The sequence below is a fragment of the Pelophylax lessonae genome (assembly GCF_965119305.1).
Source record: "Pelophylax lessonae genome assembly, chromosome: 12".
Classification (NCBI taxonomy): Eukaryota; Metazoa; Chordata; class Amphibia; order Anura; family Ranidae; genus Pelophylax; species Pelophylax lessonae.
This window is the reverse complement of record NC_138779.1, coordinates 196759160-196771351: the sequence shown is the minus strand read 5'-3', so window position 1 is coordinate 196771351 and position 12192 is coordinate 196759160. Positions and strand designations below refer to the sequence as shown.

Below are 12192 nucleotides of genomic sequence, written 5' to 3'. Positions count from 1 at the left end.
GCCTGCCATAGAGTAGCTGTGGACCCGTTCTAATAGGAGCGACACAAGTCGCTCCGACTTAGAAAAAGGGTCCGGAGCTTCTTTGGGGCGACCTGGAGCGACCTGCATTGACTTCAATGATATGAAGTCCGTGCCGGCCGCTCCGAGGTCGCGGTGCGAGCTGCGCACCGCGACTTCACAGGTCGCCACCGAAAGTCGGGTCGCCCCAGTGTGAATGGGGTCTTAACAACAAGTCCAGTTGAATATGATTTCTACCTGAAGAACTGAAGCAGTGGCTTGGAGACTCTTCGAACGGTCTTCAACATTACGAAACAAATCCCAACAAAATGTGACTAGCTACTACCCAAAGAACTGAAGAAGTGGCTTGGAGAAGCTACCAAACGTCTTCAATATTACAAAACAAGTCCAGTTGAATGTAATTCCTACCTGAAGAACTGAAGTGGTGGTTTGGAGAAGCTACAAAATGTCTTCAGCATTAAGGAACAAGTCCAACTGTATTTGACTATCTACTATCCAAAGAACTGAAGAAGTGGCTTAGAGAAGTTACGAAATGTCTTTGGCATTACAGAACAAGTCCAACTGTATGTGACTAACTACTACACAAAGAACTGAAGAAGTGGCTTGGAGAAGCTACAAAATGTCTTCCACATTACAGAACAGGCCCCATTAAATGTAACCAACTACTGCTAGCTATATTAGTACAATGTCGATCTGACTGCTTATCTATATCTTCAGTTGGGCTTTAAATGATGCATACCAGCAGTTACCAGTGGAAAGGCAGAGTACAAAAACGCATTGTTATGCACCTGTAGCTGGAGACATTTTCCCTAGAAGAACACATTGTTTTTGCCATAGAAACCGTTAAACTCAAGAGCTTAAAAAAAACGAAAAAAAAAAAAGACAAAAAGAAAAAGAAAGTACTTTGACTGACTCCCCCCTCATTTTGCTCCCCGTTGTTCCAGCATCTCTGGGAATTCAAGCACCCCCCCCCCTACATTATTCACATATGTAAAGTGGAGTGGGATTTCTAAAAACGGCTGCATGTGGGTAACCCAGCCCTTCCCTTTCCCCAATACTGCTGTTTCAACACTCAATCAAACTGCCTTTTGTGCACATCAATCCCAAAAAACCTTAAAAAACAACACCACCCAGATAACCCACAGCATCTAATAGGACATTCCATTTTGCTCAGCTGTACAATTGCAGGTAAGGACCTTACAGGGTCTGCATTGCCCTAGGCCTGCATGAATAAATAGAGCCTTAATTAGCTCCTGCGCATCTGTTAACGGGCTTGCCGTTGTTTCTGGTTAGAGGTTCAGGCGAAAATCTTGTTTGCAGCATATGTTGCACTTAAACTTTGGATAGGAGAAATGATTTATTAACCACCTTGGAGAATAGGCACATTGCAGTGATCACAGGAACAAAACGAGTGGGAGAATTGGAATGGTTCCATGGGACCCAGATTGTGTAGAAACATTGCACGTTTATCGTTAAAGGGGGTTTCTGCATTACACCTCAAGAAGGCTTCTCATCCAAGGATAACTATAGAAGACGACATGGCTCATTTGTGATAATAGAGAATGGCAGTTCTTGCAAACAAATTACACCGCGGTAAATGCTGTGGTATTTGGGGGTTATTGGTAAACTTAAAAGTGTATTTGCTGAAAAAAAAAGTTGTAGCTTCAATTTAAAGAGTAATGCCTCGTACACACGCACCGATTGTTGGCCGACCGATCGGCCGTCTTTTGTCCAGTGTTGTTGTGTTGGTTGAAAATGTGCTCTAGACTGCACACAAATTTTTTCGGCCAACAACAACCAACTTCAGAAGTGATGTCATGTGATGGTTGACTTTCCGTGTGTTTTTTCTTCTCTGAGCATGCCCAGTCTTGCTCATCTGATTTTTGTCTGCCGAAATCTGTACTGACTGACGAACAATCGGCCGTTCTGTTGACGGCCAACAAAAATTTTATAGCATGCACACCAGATTTTGTTCGGCCGAAAAGTCGCAGTCGGAAGCATCATACTAACAAGCCGACAATCGGCCGATCGGACGTTGGCCGAAAATTCACGGCCAACAATCGGTGCGTGTGTACGAGGCTTTAGTCTACCCAAAGGTGATATTTCAATATTTGGAATGTGCTGGAGAGTTAAATCAGCTAAAGCTTCTATCTCTTGGAAGAACTTTTTGGGGACCCTAATGACAAGAGCGTCCTAGGTCAGCGTAACTGCTGTACCCATTATAAGGGTTTCTCACTATCCCTGGAGTTGTATCTATTTTACAATATTGAGAATGGAACAGAAGGAGGTGGACCACACAATGGTGGGCTTCAACTGAGGTAGGATTACCAGCAAGTTGGGCCTCACTGGCGGAGAACCCAAGAGATGTATTAAATGGATGGGTGACTCAAACAACCAGATTGTAACTACAGCTATATTATTATTAAGTAGGCTAAGTCTTTAGTATAAATTAAAGACCTGTTCATCAGAGATTAACTATAGGCAAGAAAATTATTATTTAAAAATACTCCTCAATAACCACCAAAAAGTTCAAATCACTTTGTGTGTACCAAATACCTTTGCAAACCCAAAAGTAGCTGTGACATCAAAGTGCTGTGCATAGCCTATGCAGATAGCAGAGCTGTGGAAGGGACTGCGAAGGCTCCATCAACTACAGGATGCCTGCAGATAGGGATGGGCCCAGGTGTGTTTGGATCGTAGTCCCAACCTACCTGAGCAATTGCACCAGGAAGGTATTGCGGCACACCGCCAGTCATAGGTGCAGCTACAGGTCAAGAAATGCCTCACCGCCTATGATTGGCGGTGTGCAGTGAGGGCTGCCTGGTGGGATTGCTCAGGTAGGTACGCAGGTGAACATGCCTAAGCCCATCCCTACCTGCAGATAATTACAGGAAGGGGCTGAGACAAGACCAAACACCCTGCACAAAGAGTTACCGGTCTATAATGTAGAAGGAAAAGTTTCATAATGGAATACTGCAGATATCTTGAAGAAATATACAACACAATTCAAATAGTACACATTAGCTATTATAGTGATTTAAAGCTCGTCAGAAAAAAAAACACCAAAAACTACCCTAATTTTCTCTTCCCTATTGACTCCAATGCATTTAGCCGAAATGGTGAAACTGCATTCAAATCTGATATTTTTTTTTTTTTTTTGCTGAAATTCTGGGGAATTTAAAACTCTCCATTTGGCACATTCCTGCTGGCCACCATCTGACTTCAGTAAAGTGATTTCTTGGTTGGTTGACTGTGCTGGTTATTGTATGGGCATGGCAGCTGGCACATGTCACAAAGACATACATTTCTTTGTACAGATGTGCCGCCTCCTCCTTTCCTCCATTACAGCCTATCCCAGCTTGGACGGGCTTAGCTTCAGACGGAGGCAGAGGATTAATCCATTGCTAATTCTATCCGCGGAGTCTAATTCCTCATCTCTCCTGAGCCATCCTACATCAAAAATCACCATTTGGATAGCCATGGATTCCAGATTTTACTAATGTCGATGTCTTGAAAACTGAATGTTACTTATTCTGTACTCCTAAAAAGCGTAGGTCCATTTCTTCCCTAAGAGGCTATGGTCCATTTGTGTACCAGGACCACCTCTCTTGTTCTGACTTGTCCCTGGACAATTTTGTAAAAGATATGGAAAATCTAAATGGGTTTTTACTGCTGATTAACTATACCAGAAAGCGATTTAGCCTTATAGCCTACAGAATAAGCCCTTTGATAGTATTCAAAATTGGATGTGGAGACAGTAGCTCAGCAATTAAGTGTCCATGCAGGACAAAGCAACTGGTTGACTTAATGGCTCCACTCCCAACCTACTGCTTATAATAAGGTTCTCTGTATTCTCCCTTCCCCTATGCTGCCTTAGAGATGGGAAATACTGTATGTTCAGACTGATAACATACTGACAAGTTTCTGAAGATATACCAGACACCCTGAATGTGCTCTCCCCTGAGGAGTCGTCGTCAGGGCTTTTTTTCAGCGGGAACGCGGGGGAACGCAGTTCCGGCACCTCCAGGGCTGAATGTATGCAGGGGGTTTATTGTTGCTGAGGAGGTCTATTGTTGCTGTTGCGTGATCTGTTATTGCTGGGGGGGGGGGGGGAGGGTTGTAGGTTGCTGGGGAGTCAGTTATTGCTGGAAGAGATCTACTGTTGAGGAAGAAATCTCTAGTTTCTGGGTTCTACAGGGCATATTGATACTGGCTGCTGAGAGAACTATTGTTGCTGGGGGGGGGGCTATTGTTGCTGGGGGTATTTTGTTGTGGGGGATATAATGTTGCTAGGGGGTATATTTTGTTGCTGGGAGATCTATTTATATTGGGGGGGGGGTTGTTGCTGGCTACAGGGGATCTATTTCACTGATTTTCTTGTTATCATTACCAAACTCCAAACATTTCTTTTCACCACAAAATGATACTTGGTTCTGTATTCTCGAACAAGGCAGTACTGGGAGTTGGATAGAGGATGGAACCAAGGGATGGTGCTTGGAGGTGGGTAGAGGATGGAACCAAGGGACGGTGCTTGGAGGTCGGTATTGGGTAGAACCAGGGGTTGGTGCTCGTAGGTGGGTAGAGGGTAGAGACAAGGGGTGACTTGGAAGGGAGGAGTACCTGCACCTATTCTCTGAGAAAAAAAGCCCTGGGAGTCGTCACATACTTTTCCTGCTTTGATTCTTCCACAAGTGCATAACTGTTCGAGCAATGGGGATCCCAAAAAAGATAAAGCGCCCTTTTTGAATTTTGTATCCTTGGCTTCACACTTTTACTTCATGTTATAGCAACACACATTTATCCGTGGTGCTAAGAGTGTTGTGATGTCATTCCAAGGCATGCACAGAGTAACTCATCTGCACATACTTACTGTCAGGGAATTCATCTGGCATGCAGGAAAATGCAAGCACGTGGCATTTCCCGTAGAATAACTAGGTGCGCGCACATGCTCAGGAATGCGTGTGTGCACACGGGCTTGCGTACAGTGCATGCTGGCACCTAGACGGCCTATTTAAGGATGCCTCTACTCTCGCTAAATTGCTGACTGGTCTTTCAGCTGCTCCCTGTGCCTTGCGTTCATCCTGTGTGCTTCACTTGTTGCTGAACCGGCTTGCTCCTGACCTGATCTTGGATCCTGCTTCTGACTTGTCACCCAGTTCCTGACACTGCCTCTATTTCTGATTTCGGCTCTGCTTATGATTCGGTACCTTGCTGCCTGCCCATTGATGACCCTGGCTATTCCTGTGACTACCCTTCTGTCTGCTATCTTGACGGTCCTACTCAAGTGCCTGCAGGCTGTCTGCTATACCTGCTCTGCACACCGATGAGCACTCCTGTCTCAAGTCTGCAGAGAGCCCTGACAAGCCACATGTCCTGGATCTGCAGTGCGAATGGAGTGCCCCTTTAACCTCGGCTGGACTTCTGAGCATAGCTCCTGTTCTTGTCCTGAGAGTCCGCCAGTCTCCTTGGGACCGTATTTCCTCGTGCAAGTTTTCCTATCAACATCTGCTGGCACTCATGTTCCTCCTGTCTCTCAATACCCTATGTTCCACTCTCAGTGGGGCCTAGGCTGGAGATACAAGAGAGGCCAACCTCATCATTTCAGTTTCCCATCAGATACATGACACCAACATCTTTGCCCCAGTCCCTGGGACACTGCCACCAGACCCATGTCCCACACTTGATATGCCCACCTTCTGGGTTGCCTCATCCAAATAACACCCACAGTCTTGGTGGCCCTGCCTAAATTTTCTTGGTGTTCCCACCTCTAACTATGCAGGAACCACTCACTCAACGCCATGATCTCACCGCCAATATCCTTTTTTGAGGTACTGTGCATGCTAAATACCTCAATCAAGGGTGAGGCTGTGATCTCAGGACCTAACCCAAGACACACTATCTTCAGAGATGCAGGATGGTCCTGACACATCTGAGACAGTTGGCATCTATGTCTGAGCTACAGTGCACAGCAACGCACATGAAAGTGTGAGGTCATCCCATTTAAAATAAATGGCTGCCCTAAAACAAAATTAAACTCTGTCCATGAACTTTACCCATGTTAAATCATTCTATTGCTAGCATTGGTAAATAGATAGTAAGGTGTATTAGATTTACTTGTTTTAAATGTTTTTTTTTTACATTTGTTTAGTTGCTTCTTAGGCCAAAATTATGTCATATGTCCCAGGAGTTTTTTGGGCATTTTTGTTTCCTTTTATCTGGAGGAGGGAAGGAGGAGCACTCTCAGATAAGCACACCCTCTTGTATGCATGCCTGAGCTAAGGGCAGATGGATTCCAGGAAGTAAATGCTACATTAATCACCTGCCTTTACTCAAGATGCTTACAGCTGAAAATACTAAGTGGGGGGGGGGGGGGGGGGGAGTTAAAGTAGGCATCGACCGATTATTGGCAAAGCCGATATATCGGGGGCCGATATGCATTTTCCCCGATATATCGGAATCAGGTTACCGATATTGCCGATATTTCGGGAAAGGGCTTGTACCGGAGTGATGCCTGCAGCTAGAGGCATCACCCCAGTACCGGCGTCCATAGCCAACGGTCGGCTGTCTTGTAATTAGAAGCCACTCGGCTGTCATTACAAGGAGCGGGAGGGGATGTCCCCCCCCCGCGGCTCGCCTGGGTCTCCCGTCCCACCGGGTGACCTGGACAACTAGCCTGCGCGGCCACTGAAAACAAGACTCGATCAAAGCCGCATTCGGCTCTGATCGGGTCTCCATGTAAAAACCAGCCAATATCGGCCGATACCAATATGCGATGACCAAAATATCAGTATCGGTATCGGCAATAAAAAAAAACGATATCAGTCGATCACTAGTTTAAAGTGATTTCTCAACAAAATAAAACATGGAGATATGAATAAACAGGTGAGTTTGCTCTGAATATTAAAAATAAATTAAACAGCATTTTTAGTTTAAGTTTCACATTATTGCACTGTGCCTCAATGCACTAAAATCTATGTTGATGCCCGAGCAAATACAGAGGGGTCCTTATGCACTGGCCAGCTGTTTACTCCATTTATATATGTTCGTTGATTTGATTTAGCTAACTCTGAGCAAATTCTATTCATTAAAATGGATGGAGATAATAATGACTGGGCTATATTAGAGGATTAGCAATATTCGCCAGGTACGTTTGTAAATAATGGGAGCAGCGTTGCCAAATGTGCGTCACATCTGTTTCATTGGGCAATTATGTGGCAAATGAGGTTTAATGTTGATAAATGTGAAGTTATGCACTTGGGGGCTAAGAATATGCATGCATCATACATACTAGGTGGAGTAGAACTGGGGGAATCCATAGCGGAGAAGGATCTGGGTGTTCTGGTAGATCATAAGGTTAATAATAGCATGCAATGCCAAGCTGCAGTTTCTAAAGCAAGCAAAGTCCTTTTTTGTATTAACAGAGGCATGGACTCCAGAGAGAGAGATATAATTTTGCCCCTGTACAAATCATTAGTAAGACCTCATCTGGAATATGAAGTTCAGTTTTGGGCACCAGTTCTTAAACAGGATATCGGGGAACTGGAGAAAGTGCAGAGAAGGGCAAACAAACTGATAAGAGGCATGGAGGAGCTCAGCAATGAGAAAAGATTAGAGGAACTGAATTTATTCTCTCTTGAGAAGAGGAGATTAAGGGAGGGATATGATCACCATGTATAAATACATAAGGGGTCCATATAGTGATCTTGGTGTTGAGTTGTTCACTTTAAGGTCAACACCGAGGACAAGGGGGAACTCTTTACGCCTAGAGGAAAACAGATGTCATCTTCAAATACGGAAAGGTTTCTTCACTGTAAGAGCTGTGAAAATGTGGAATAGACTCCCTCCAGAGGTGATTCTGGCCAGCTCACTAGATTGCTTTAAAAAAGGCCTGGATTCTTTCCTAGGTGTACATAATATAAATGGGTACTAACACTTTTTTTTAGGTAAAGTTGATCCAGGGAATATCCGACTGCCTCTCGGGGGATCAGGAAGGAATTTTTTTCCCCTGCTGTAGCAAATTGGATCATGCTTTACTGGGGGGGTTTTTTTCGCCTTCCTCTGGATCAACTGCGGGTATAGGATTGTGTATATGGGATTGTATGGTTGGGTTTTCAGTACTGTTTTTTTTTTTTTACTAACTATGTAACTATACAACCATCTAGGAAGACGCCCTTGCGTTTTTTTTTTTTTTTTTTACGGAACGGGTTGTTGTTTTTTTGGATATTCGTTGCTATGCCAAGTGATCAGTTCCAATGTAAATTCAGCCAAAAGTGAACACTAAGCCTTGAAATATACAGTGGGTACGGAAAGTATTCAGACCCCCTTAAATTTTTCACTCTTTGTTATATTGCAGCCATTTGCTAAAATCATTTAAGTTCATTCTTCTTCCTCATGAATGTACACATAGCACCCCATACTGACAGAAAAACACAGAATTGTTGACATTGTTGCAGATTTATTAAAAAAGAAAAACTGAAATATCACATGGTCCTAAGTATTCAGACCCTTTGCTGTGACACTCATATATTTAACTCAGGTGCTTTCCATTTCTTCTGATCATCCTTGAGATGGTTCTACACCTTCATTTGAGTCCAGCTGTGTTTGATTATACTGATTGGACTTGATTAGGAAAGCCACACACCTGTCTATATAAGACCTTCCAGATCACAATGCATGTCAGAGCAAATGAGAATCATGAGGTCAAAGGAACTGCCTGAAGAGCTCAGAGACAGAATTGTGGCAAGGCACAGATCTGGCCAAGGTTACAAAAAGATTTCTGCTGCACTTAAGGTTCCTAAGAGCACAGTGGCCTCCATAACCCTCAAATGGAAGACGTTTGGGACGACCAGAACCCTTCCTAGAGCTGGCCGTCCGGCCAAACTGAGCTATCGGGGGAGAAGAGCCTTGGTGAGAGAGGTAAAGAAGAACCCAAAGATCACTGTGGCTGAGCTCCAGAGATGCAGTCAGGAGATGGGAGAAAGTTGTAGAAAGTCAACCATCACTGCAGCCCTCCACCAGTCGGGGCTTTATGGCAGAGTGGCTCGACGGAAGCCTCTCCTCAGTGTAAGACACATGAAAGCCCGAATAGAGTTTGCTAAAAAACACCTGAAGGACTCCAAGATGGTGAGAAATAAGATTCTCTGGTCTGATGAGACCAAAATAGAACTTTTTGGCCTTAATTCTAAGCGGTATGTGTGGAGAAAACCAGGCACTGCTCATCACCTGTCCAATACAGTCCCAACAGTGAAGCATGGTGGTGGCAGCATCATGCTGTGGGGGTGTTTTTCTGCTGCAGGGACAGGACGACTGGTTGCAATCGAGGGAAAGATGAATGCGGCCAAGTACAGGGATATCCTGGACAAAAACCTTCTCCAGAGTGCTCTGGACCTCAGACTGGGCCGAAGGTTTACCTTCCAACAAGACAATGACCCTAAGCACACAGCTAAAATAACGAAGGAGTGGCTTCACAACAACTCCGTGACTGTTCTTGAATGGCCCAGCCAGAGCCCTGACTTAAACCCAATTGAGCATCTCTGGAGAGACCTAAAAATGTCTGTCCACCAACGTTTACCATCCAACCTGACAGAACTGGAGAGGATCTGCAAGGAGGAATGGCAGAGGATCCCCAAATCCAGGTGTGAAAGACTTGTTGCATCTTTCCCAAAAAGACTCCTGGCTGTATTAGATCAAAAGGTGGCTTCTACTAAATACTGAGCAAAGGGTCTGAATACTTAGGACCATGTGATATTTCAGTTTTTCTTTTTTAATAAATCTGCAACAATGTCAACAATTCTGTGTTTTTCTGTCAGTATGGGGTGCTATGTGTACATTCATGAGGAAGAAGAATGAACTTAAATGATTTTAGCAAATGGCTGCAATATAACAAAGAGTGAAAAATTTAAGGGGGTCTGAATACTTTCCGTACCCACTGTATAAGGAGCACACCCTAACTGCCCAGAACTTCAGTTTTTAACCAGGTATCGCTATAGAGCAGTGGTACCCAACCCCAATCTTCAAGTACCCCAAAACAGGTAAGTTGGGTTGGACCTTTCTACAATCCAACTTTATTGCCTACCTCTGACCCTGTGGGTTCACATCACCTGGCTCACAAGGTTTTCTCTGAATTCTTGCAGCAGGGGTTTAAAGAGAGCTAGTCAGTAAAACTGGAGATGAGAAAGAGAAAATCATTCCGGTTTCCCTAAGGCAGCCCCTGCTATACAGATGTACAAAAGAGCCAGGCCTTAACGGAGAAGGCTGCGTATGAATAATGTAAGGGAGCTGACTATACTGGTTGTCTGTATCTATCCTTTGCTGCCCGCTCACCCCCCTCTGCCCTGTCCTTCTCATCCATCTTCCTTTAATTTTCTTTTCTAAACTCTCCCATTTTCTCACTCTTCTTTATCTAATTCCGCTCTCTTCTCCCAGCATCTCCACCATCTTTCTTCTCTCCGTTTCCTCGGACCCCCCCTCCCCCCACATTACCCTTCCATTTCATTCTCTTATAATCTCATTTTCCCTCAGTGGTTCCTTTCATCTTCCTGTCTGTATCCAGCTCATTGCTCTTCTCCCCTCCATATAGGAGCTTTCATCTGTCCTCTTCACCCGGTCCGTGCTCCCCCCTCCTCCCGCTACACCTGTTGCTTAGGATCAGATACTTGACTCTGCAGGACCCGGAGAGAGAAGTCTAAAAAGGTTTAATTTTTTTTCACCTCCAGAAAGCTTATGTTAAAGGGTCTATCTATCCGTAACCTTTATTATTAGTATTGGATAGATGCCGAGCTGAGTCATTCATCCGCTTCTTACATCCCTCAGGAACTCAAGTCTAACCATAATTGCTGGATCTTCATTTTTGCATAATTAAGTACCACATCTTTGCTATGTACTGTTTATGTACTGAACATAATCCTCCTACATCGGTTTCCTTTGGTATCCTTAGTGAGAGAAGCACTAAGGGTGCCCACTTGGGCCAGGAAAGAGTGCTATGTGTACTGGAAAAACATAGGAGAGAAGTAAAGGGTTCATCTTTTTTTTTTTACTGCAGATCAGTTTCTCAACTAGGGTTCCTTCACGGGTTGCTAGGTGTTCCTGGAGCAATGAGCAGTTTCTGCCTTTCAGATAAGTTCCATTCGACACCATTGATCTTTTTAGCTATCTGGAAGGGGGTAATTCTTCCCAATGACAAGTGTAAGGCGTAACTAGAACCTTCAGGGCCCCGGTGCAAGAAACCATGAAGGGCCCCCGGACCCCTGGCTGGGGCCCTTCCCTTCAAGCCTGGGGCTCTCCCACTGATCCTGGGGCCCTTTACTCTTGTTGCGGGACCCTTTCACAAGATCTGCAGTGCTCCCCCTTCCTGCCATCTTGGGGCCTCCCCTCGGTGGTGGAATGCCAGGGCCCGGTTGCAAGTGTGACCTTTGCGATCCTGCTATTTCATCCACTGTTGTCAGTAGTTTTTATTTTTTGGTATTTGAATTGTATTATTTTTTATCATTTCTTTTAATTGTTTTTTATTTACAATGTCACTGACTATGACTCTGTCCATTAAAAAAAGGAAGGAGCTGGTAAATTACATATTTACTGACCCCTTCCTGGTTCTCTATTGTGTCATCCTATCCTACCCTATCCAGGTGTACAGGGGAGCCGCACAGGCCACCCTGGAGCATGGGGCCCGGTTGCAATTGCAAGCCCCTGAGTCTTCCCACTGACCATCATATTGATCTATCATGAGTTGTAGATCTAGTCATTTTTAGCAGGTGTTCCCTGAGACTGCAAAGTAATTTAAAGGGTTCCTCTGAGTTGAAAAGGTTGAGAAAGGCTGCTGTAGTAGTTTGCTGATGAACATTTAGCAATTTACCCAACTCATATTTAGCCATAGAAATCGAGTGGAATGGGCTGAGGTCTGTGGTTGGATGAGATCATGACAACATCGTCAGGATCCTCCCCATGCATTTCTTCTCCATATGACTAACATCAGCTTCTGGCACGCCCTCTCCACTGCTACTGCTTCTTGCCCTTCACCGGTATCCGTGAAGGATCCGGCGCCTGGAGGTGACGCCACTCCCGGCACCCAGCATCTTGCCGCCTATGCTTCTGCCGGAGGCACGGCAGCTCACAGTGCATTCGGAGGATACATCTTCCTGCTGCTACAGCTGGCACCTTATGTGTAGCAGTACCTGC

General features: G+C 44.8%; 1 protein-coding gene across 1 annotated transcript in view; it reads right to left on the bottom strand.

Annotated features, from left to right (window-relative positions):
• Positions 1–12192, bottom strand: part of CADM4 (cell adhesion molecule 4) — a gene marked incomplete at its 5' end in the record, with an annotated part of 735914 nt that overhangs the window by 313518 nt on the left and 410204 nt on the right. The gene's annotated exons all lie outside the window — the stretch shown is intronic.